At 41.5% G+C, this 8,415-nt stretch overlaps 1 long non-coding RNA gene across 1 annotated transcript; it reads left to right on the forward strand.

Annotated features, from left to right (window-relative positions):
* Positions 1–1,512: 1,512 nt before the first annotated feature.
* On the forward strand, positions 1,513–2,582 carry LOC127531647 (uncharacterized). The gene is made up of 2 exons (XR_007938777.1): positions 1,513–1,877; positions 1,969–2,582. It is a non-coding gene; the product is annotated as an uncharacterized LOC127531647 (long non-coding RNA).
* The last annotated feature ends 5,833 nt before the right edge of the window (positions 2,583–8,415 follow it).

Here is an 8,415-nt window from a genome sequence, read left to right on the forward strand (position 1 = left end):
TTGGCAAACTCTAGTCCAGATCTAATATGACTTTTCTTCAACAGTGGCTTTCTCATTGCCACTCTCCCATAAAGCTTTGACCGGTGAAGAACCCGGGCAGCAGTTGCTACATGCACAGTCTCTCCCATCTCAGCAGCTGAAGCTTGTAACTCCTTCAGAGTAGTTGTAGGGTCTTGGTGGCTTCTGTCACTAGTCTCCTACTTGCACGGTCACTCAGTTTACGAGGGCGGCCTGATCTAGGCAGATTCACACAAGTGCCATATTCCTTCCATTTCTTGATAATTGATTTCACTGAACTCCAGGGGATGTTCAGTGCCTTGGAAATTTTTTTGTAACCATCCCCTGAATTGTACTTCTCAGTAACCCTTTCCCTGAGTTGCTTAGAGTGTTCTTCTGTCTTCATGGTGTAATGGTAGCCAGGAATACTGATCAACCACTCTCTGGACCCTTCAGACAGGTGTTTTACAACTCAATCACTTGAAACACACCCACACCACTCAGGTGATCTTCATTTCACTAATTGTGAGACTATTGGCAACAATTTGATGGACCTCTATTGAATTAGACCATAAAATTAACCCTTTAAGCTTCAGTCAATTCCAGCCGTTTTCAGTACAAAAAATCGCTAATATTCTATTTTTAAATTAAAAAAATGACGAAAAATACAGGGAATATTGGACGCACATCGCGAGGTGCATTTCCTTGAAAACGACCGATTCGTGGATTTTATACCGACTTCAGGACATGTTTTGGACAAAATAGTTTACTGGCTTGTGTTGTCTGGATGTAAAAGGTTGGATTATGGCCGTTTTTTGTGGAATCTTTTTTTCTGTGTGTAATAATGAACCCGGAAATGTGAGTCGCGCTGTGTGCGTTGAAGCCGTGTATAGAGAACAGATGGATGAATATTTGTTTTTGTCGGACAAATGTGTTTTTCTCACCCGCTGTGGTAATCGCATCTGAAAGTGGTTTATACGGGCGGATTCATGAGAATCTAAGCTTTCCATCGGCGAATAGTGTTTGTATAATCGAGTTTGCAGCCATCGGACATTCTTGAAATTCCTATGCAAATTAGTAGGTGTACCGCCGGCGGTACACCTACGACGCACTGAAGCGTAAAGGGTTAAAAAGGGGGTGAATAATTATGCAAACAATTATTTCCATTTATATAATTTTCTTTCATTGACATTACTTTATAGAAATCTGTTTTCACTTTGACATTAAAGAGTTTTTTCCAATAAATTTTTTTGTTAAAAAAGCTAAATTTTATTGACCATGATTGATTTATGAAAGCAATAAAAGGGTAAAACATCAAAGGGGGTGAATACTTATGATAGGCACTGTATATATACATACATACATACATATGTATATATATATATATATATATATATATATATATATATATATATATATATATATATATATATATATATATATATATATATATATATATATATATATATATGTATGTATAAAGAATTGTCATGACCAAATGGTTTCATCTTTTTATACTGCATTTGTTTTCAACTGATTTCCATTATTTGTCTAATTCACCATTAGTTGCATTGTAAAAGGTGCTATACAAAGAAAGCTATCATTACTGTTAGCGGTTATTAAATACAGCAGGGATACATGGACATTTCAAAAGGGGCACTGCAGCCAACTTAAGCAAACATACAGCATGGAAGTATAGTTTTTATTTTTTGTGTTGTATGTGTCTCAGTCCAAACAGGTCATGTGATAGTAACTCCAGCACTACAGGACATCCCAGGACAAACCGTGTGTCCCCACTGCCAGCAGTCAGTGACCACCACCACAGTGCCCAAACCGGGCCTGTTGACCTGGGCTGTCTGTGGCAGCCTCGCCGTCTTTTTGTAAATGCAGCCAACACTGCACCAGTTCCAGTCTGTTATTGCTTCAGGTAAGAAGCTGGAAGGTTCTAACTGCTCTGGTGTCCACCTACAGGTGCTGTCTTTTCTGCTGGATCCCATTCTGCATTGATGCCTGTAAAGATGTGGAGCACAGCTGTCCATCCTGCCACAATGTTATCTACATATACAAGCGAATGTGAAACCATCCCCTGAAAGATGAACTGAGTGTCAGTGTTTTTCTGTATCTTATTAATAGCCTTACTTATTCAACAACATTCCTGGGATGTTGGACAAAATGGTTCAAAACTGAACTCCTGACTGCTCATTATGTGACTCTTTCCTGCTCAGTATGAATGAGAAAACCATGGACAGTTATTTTCAGCAATCAGTGGAACCTTTGTAATTGAACAAAGAACACAAACCAACACACAGGAAAATAAAATGAACTGCCTGCTGTAGTTATAAGTTGTTGTTTGCACAGAAGTGACTCCTGCTGGTTGTTGAACGTCTCACATTGTCTGCTGTGCATCTTTATGCTTCCTCTCTGCTCCAATGCCTCACATTGTTCCTGTTGTCTTTTCTTGTTCCACTTGTTTTTTATTTTTGTTTGCCTGATTGAGTTTACACAGTTTTCAATTGTTTACTTATGAAAAATGAAATTTTTGAATGTAATCTGTTCGAACATAATAAAGTGAGTCTGTGAGCTGAGTTCTGGTGCTTCAGCATCTTGTTTAGTGCTGACTGTTTGTTAAACCACAAAGTTATGATAAGAACAAAAGTCCCAGCAGGGTGTATCTGCAGACAAAATCTGTCCCACTGGATAAAAGAGGAATTCCTTCATATGATTTGCACTGAAAACTTACTGAGGAGTTGAAACAGTTTTATGCTCAGTTTGACAGAGATAATAGTAACCCAGTGCTGCATCCACTCCCCTCCAATGAGGTTGCACCTATCCTGAGTGCACACAAGGTCAGGCTCTGCCTACAGAACGTCAAACTCAGAAAGAACTCCGGACCGGATGATGTTACAGGCCAGGTCCTAAAGGACTGTACTGACCAGTTGACCGAGGTATTCACTGACATTTACAATCACTCCCTCACTTTGTCATGTGTCCCTCCCTGCCTTAAAACATCCACAATAATCCTCGTACCAAAACAGGCAGCAGCCACATGGTTGAAGGACTACAGGCTCGTGGCTCTCACGCTCCTACCAGCCAAATGCTTGGAGAGACTGGTGCTGAAGCACATCAGAACTGTCATCCCAGCCTCCCTCGACCACCATCAGTTTGCCTACAGGGAGAACAGGTCGACGGAAGATGCTGTTGCCATGGTGCTCCACACTGCACTGGAGCATGTGGAGCGGCAAAATACATACGTACGATGCTCTTCCTCGACTTTAGCTTTGCCTTTTATACCATCCGCCTTTCTCAGGTGTCCAAACATGTCATCTTTGACAGAGTTGCATTTTAAATATATAATGGTCACAAATAGTCTGACACTAATGTTCTTCCATAACAACACGCACAGTGAGTTGCTGTTACAGTCTGCGTTATAGTATTTTCTGACAAAGTAAAACTAAGAGTGATATGAAGTCATGACGGTTACTGAAGACAGACTAATGTTAATCATTTGAACTGAATAAACTTCCTCCCCTCTCCGTTCACATCTCTCTTCCTTAAATGCACCTCAACATGCAGCTGAATGTGGCACCTCCTGCCAAAGGTGGATGATCGACTCCATACTTGTATCATCAGACTTGTGGCTGTTTGTCTTTGACACTTGGGTGAAGAGAGGAGCAGAGCTGTCAACTGCTCAACACCTGGTGGTGAGTTGGATCCAATGGAGCGGAGGCTGTCGGACAGACCTGGTAAACCCAAACAGTAGTGAGGGTGAGCTGGGAACGTCTGGTGGAAGACCATGTCCGGGGGATTTTCAACTCCCTGCAGCCAGAAGGCTGCTGGTGCTTGTTCTGACTTCAACATTAAAACTGTTGGTGTACTCCAGCAGTGTAGGAAGCCATCAGGCTTGAGAAGGAGGCTCTTCAGGTCTGGCTTGCCTCGGAGGTCTCCTGAAGCAGCAGGTACTGGTCGGCCAGAAAGGCTGTGGCTGTGGCAGTTGTGGAAGCTGAAACTTGGGTTTGGGAGGAGGTCGTACAGGCTATGGAGAGACAGTCAAGGGAGAGATCTGCTGACCCAGAATGGGGACATTGTCAGGTGGGGAACAGAGCACTTCGAGGAACACCTCAACCCGATAAACACGTCCTCTGCTGAGGACACATAGCCTGAAGACTCGGGGGAATCTTCGTCCACATCCATGGTAGAAGTTGCCCATGTAGTCAAGAACATCATCAGTGGCTTAGCACCAGGTGTGGGTGACATTCACCCTGAGATCCTGAAGGTTCTGGACATTGTTGGACTGTCTTGACTGACATGTCTCTTCAATGTTGGTCATCGAGGACAGTGCCTGTGGAGTGGCAGACCGAGGAGGTGGTTCCCATTTTTAACATGGGAGACCGGTGGGTGTGGACCAGTTATCAGGTATCACACTTCTGAGCCTCCCCAGTAAAGTTCACTCCAGGGTTCTGGTCCAACCTGGGATTCAGCAGGAGCAATGCAGATTCCATCCTGGTGGTGGATGTGTGGACCAGCTCTTTACCCTTGCAGAGCTGCTGAGGTGTTGATGAGAGTTAGACTTGGAAAAAGCCTACCATGGTATCCCTCTAGGGGCTCTGTGGGGGGAACTGTGGGAGTATGGGGTAAGCAGGCTTGTTGTTACGAGCCATTTGGTCCCTTTACAACCAGAGAAAGAGCTGCATTCTCATACTCGGCACAAAGTCAGACACGTCTCCGGTGGGTGTTGGACTCCTCCAGGGATGCCCCTTGTCTCTGATCCTGTTTGTGGTGTTCATGGACAGGATCTGAAGGCTCAGCCGAGGTGAGGAGGGTGTCCGGTTTGGGGACCTCAGGATCTGGTCTCTGCTTTTTGCAGATGACGTGGTACTGTTGGCTTCCTCAGACAGTGACCTTCAACACGCACTGGGACGGTTTGCAGCCGAGTCTGAAGCGACTTGGGACACGAGTCAGCGTCTCCATGACCGAGGCCATGGTCCTCTGCTGGAAACCGGTGGATTTGTCCCTCTGGGTTGGGGGAGAGTTGCTTCCACAAACGATCACAACTGGTCACCGTGTGTCTGTGTGTTTTCTTTCCATTTCTGAGTGTCTGTTTAACACAAATCACAAAACACAGTGTCAAATCTACATTATGTGACTGTATAAGCAGGATGATGAAGAGACAGCATTTCTAAACAGCTTCATAAAACCTCTAAACTTCTTACATATCATATAGAGTATCTAGTAATTATATGCTTACATATTTGTGGTTCTTAACATTAACATTGTGAACCTGGTTGATGTGATACAGATATTCCTGTTGTAGGCAGACATCCAGGTTAAGTGGCCAAAACATTCCACAGGAGATTCCCCCTCAGATAACCACAAGCTCTCTACTCAGAGCGGCTTAAACAAACAAAACTAAGTGCTTTAAAAAAGGATTCTTTATGGCCAGAGAATCCGTACCTTTCACCAGAGACATCCTAGATTCATGTTTATGACGACCTCTGACATGGCTTAAGAGACCCCTTTTTGCAGACTATCACTATTTCTGTATTAAATTGGGACGTATATGCTTTAGTGTATTCCTAACTTCACATACAGACTTTTTGCAGAGAACTAGGAATTGGAGACAGAACTTTCACACCTTCTTAAGGAACTGAACTGTTGTTTGCAACTCTGGTTTAAATGCTTTGATGAACTAAGTGTCCTCTCAGCTGGACCTCTGCTCCTCTCCCTGTCTGCCATCAAGATAAGCAGGGTCATAAATATTCTAATGACCTGCTCTCACCTCTGAGAGGCTGGCAGAGACTTTCTCCTTTGTCCAGTCACAGAACTTATTAAACTCATATTTCAGAAATGTATTTTTATTATTCTGTGTTTACCAAAGATATAGTGAGATGTCAACATGCATTTTGAATCAACTCCCGTTTCTCTAGCTGGTTTAAATCGAAAGTTATCAAACCTATTGTGTTATTCATGATCAGTACATTTTTCCTCCACAACTCAACATTGCCACCTTTTGACGTCGGAATGCCATGACATTATCGAGGTTTTCACTGTATTAACTATAAAACTTTGCTTTATTCAGGTTACCAAGACATGGAAAACTGTTCTATTGTTCACAATATGTATGTCATATTAATCTGTTTCACTGTGATACATATAATAGCCAGTAGAATGCACACGAACATATAAATAGAAAGTAGAACTCACATATTCTTAGATTAGCTTGTATAATCAGTTTTATTTTATCTTTGATCGGTTAAAATATATTGTAAGGATCATGGAGGAGTAAACAGATCGTTCTTTTTGCGCGTTTTAATATTTTTAATCCTTATTTGATCCGGTTTCATCTCTTCCCTCTGAGCCCAAAGTGGGAGGTTCCCCCAGATTCAAAGGAATGCGCGCCTTAGCCGTCAGCTTCCCCGCCTCCGTTTGGAGAAATCCCTTAAAACCAGCCATTTTACGCCTCTTACGTCTCTTCCTTCCTAACTCGCTTTCAGAAACTACGTTGAGCGATTCTTTTGTTTTTCTTTTGGCGCTTTTTCTTTTTTCTCTTTACTCTGAAGCTTATCCTGGTTACAGAGCGGGCCTCTGCTAACCACGACTCTTAATCATTTTTCTTTTAATCAAAGAATAGATGTCTTCGCTCACGACTTAAACAAATCAATTCCATTTTTGTTTGCCGACGATTTTTTTTGATCAAGAACTAATTCGATCCCGTTTCACGGCTCCGACAGTTTTTTTTGCGACTCTTTTATTCATCTGTTCTCCAGCCAAACCTGCCGATCGACCGAGACAGACCAAGAGCCTGCGGTTTTGTTTTTGTTTATCAAGCTATTTTTCGGTCAAGTCAACCCCAGAGAAGGACGAACGGTTCCTGCGTTCTCTCCACCATCTACTGAGATCCACCCAGCTGAGCCGAACCGGATCAGCGGCACTCAACAGCATCAGAAGGCAGGACGCCAAGACGTTGCCATAGCGACAGACTTCACAACTCGGGAATCCACCAAGAAGTTGAAGTTAAGGTCCGTTCAAGGCACGTTGTCCCAGCCGAACCTCTGAGCAGCCATTCTCCAACAAAGTAAGCCAGCAAACGCATTGGTGTGATCTGAATTATTGGGTTGACGTCTTAAAATAGCTTGAAATCTTCCTTAAATAGCTTTTAAAATCTTCCTTTTAATAACTCCATTTAGTCACTTATCAGTCGTTCATTTTCCAAATTATTCCATACAGGAACATGTGGGCATTCTGCAAAAAGAGTTTTGGTCCATAGATGTTTGAAAGAACACAGTTGCACATTCATGTCAAAGAAGTGGAAACTAGTCTGAGGAGGTGGCATCTCAAGTGATTACAGTCCAGTGCTTTTATAGTACGTTACAGGAATCCTTCACAACTGAAACGTATCTCTGAGGAACATTGTTAAAGGAATGTAAAATATAACAACTATATCTAAACGACAACTTTCTGAACTGGATAAAAATTACTTAAGATGGTTGTGTAATGCAAAAAATGCAAAAAAAAAACAAACAACGAAAAAGCAACAAACAAAAACAAAACAAAAATGGTGAGTTTGAGTTGCTGACTTCTGACAAAAATAGGTTTTCTTTTTAACTCCTAATTCAATTATTTATAATACATCTTAGAATTAAGATGTATTATAAATAAAGTAAAAACAGTTTACAGTGTAAACTAGTTGCACCACACCTGTTTATGTACTTTATATCACTTATTCACAAATTATAATATTTTAATGTTATATTCGATTATTTTACATGGTTTAACATATAATAGTAATAATATATCTACTAATTCAAAGGCTATTTAGTGGTTGCTGTTTGCTATAAATTTAAAAAGTTAAGGATAACTCAAATGTAATTTTGCATCCACTATATACACACTGTGTGCTACACTTATTTATATATATCATATTATTTATTCAGTCATTTAAAGATTGTTTTTCTGCCTTTCTAACTGAGTTTTTGTTCCCTCTATCTCTCTGTCTCTATAAACTGAGCTGTTGTTCACCGAGGACAAAGAAAATGAATCTGATCTTCTAACATTTACTTTATTTTATTGTGTTTCTCTGTTTTATCTGCTTATTTAAAGTTATGTAAAGAATTAAATGTTGTCTGTCTTGTCTGAATGTATTGTTCCTTGAGCTGTTTTTCACTGAAGGCATCCATCCATCCATTCATTCTCTATACACCGCTTTATCCTCACTAGGGTCATGGGGGGTGCTGGAGTCTATCCCAGCTGACTCAGGTGAAGGCAGGGGACACCCTGGACAGGTCACCAGTCTGTCACAGGGCTACATATACAGACACACAATCACACTCACATTCACACCTACGGACAATTTAGAGTAACCAATGAAGCTCAGCATGTTTTTGGACTGAGGCTGCACAGTGCCGTAGTGGTTAGCACTTT

Source organism: Acanthochromis polyacanthus, chromosome 21 (assembly GCF_021347895.1).
Source record: "Acanthochromis polyacanthus isolate Apoly-LR-REF ecotype Palm Island chromosome 21, KAUST_Apoly_ChrSc, whole genome shotgun sequence".
NCBI classification, from domain to species: Eukaryota; Metazoa; Chordata; class Actinopteri; family Pomacentridae; genus Acanthochromis; species Acanthochromis polyacanthus.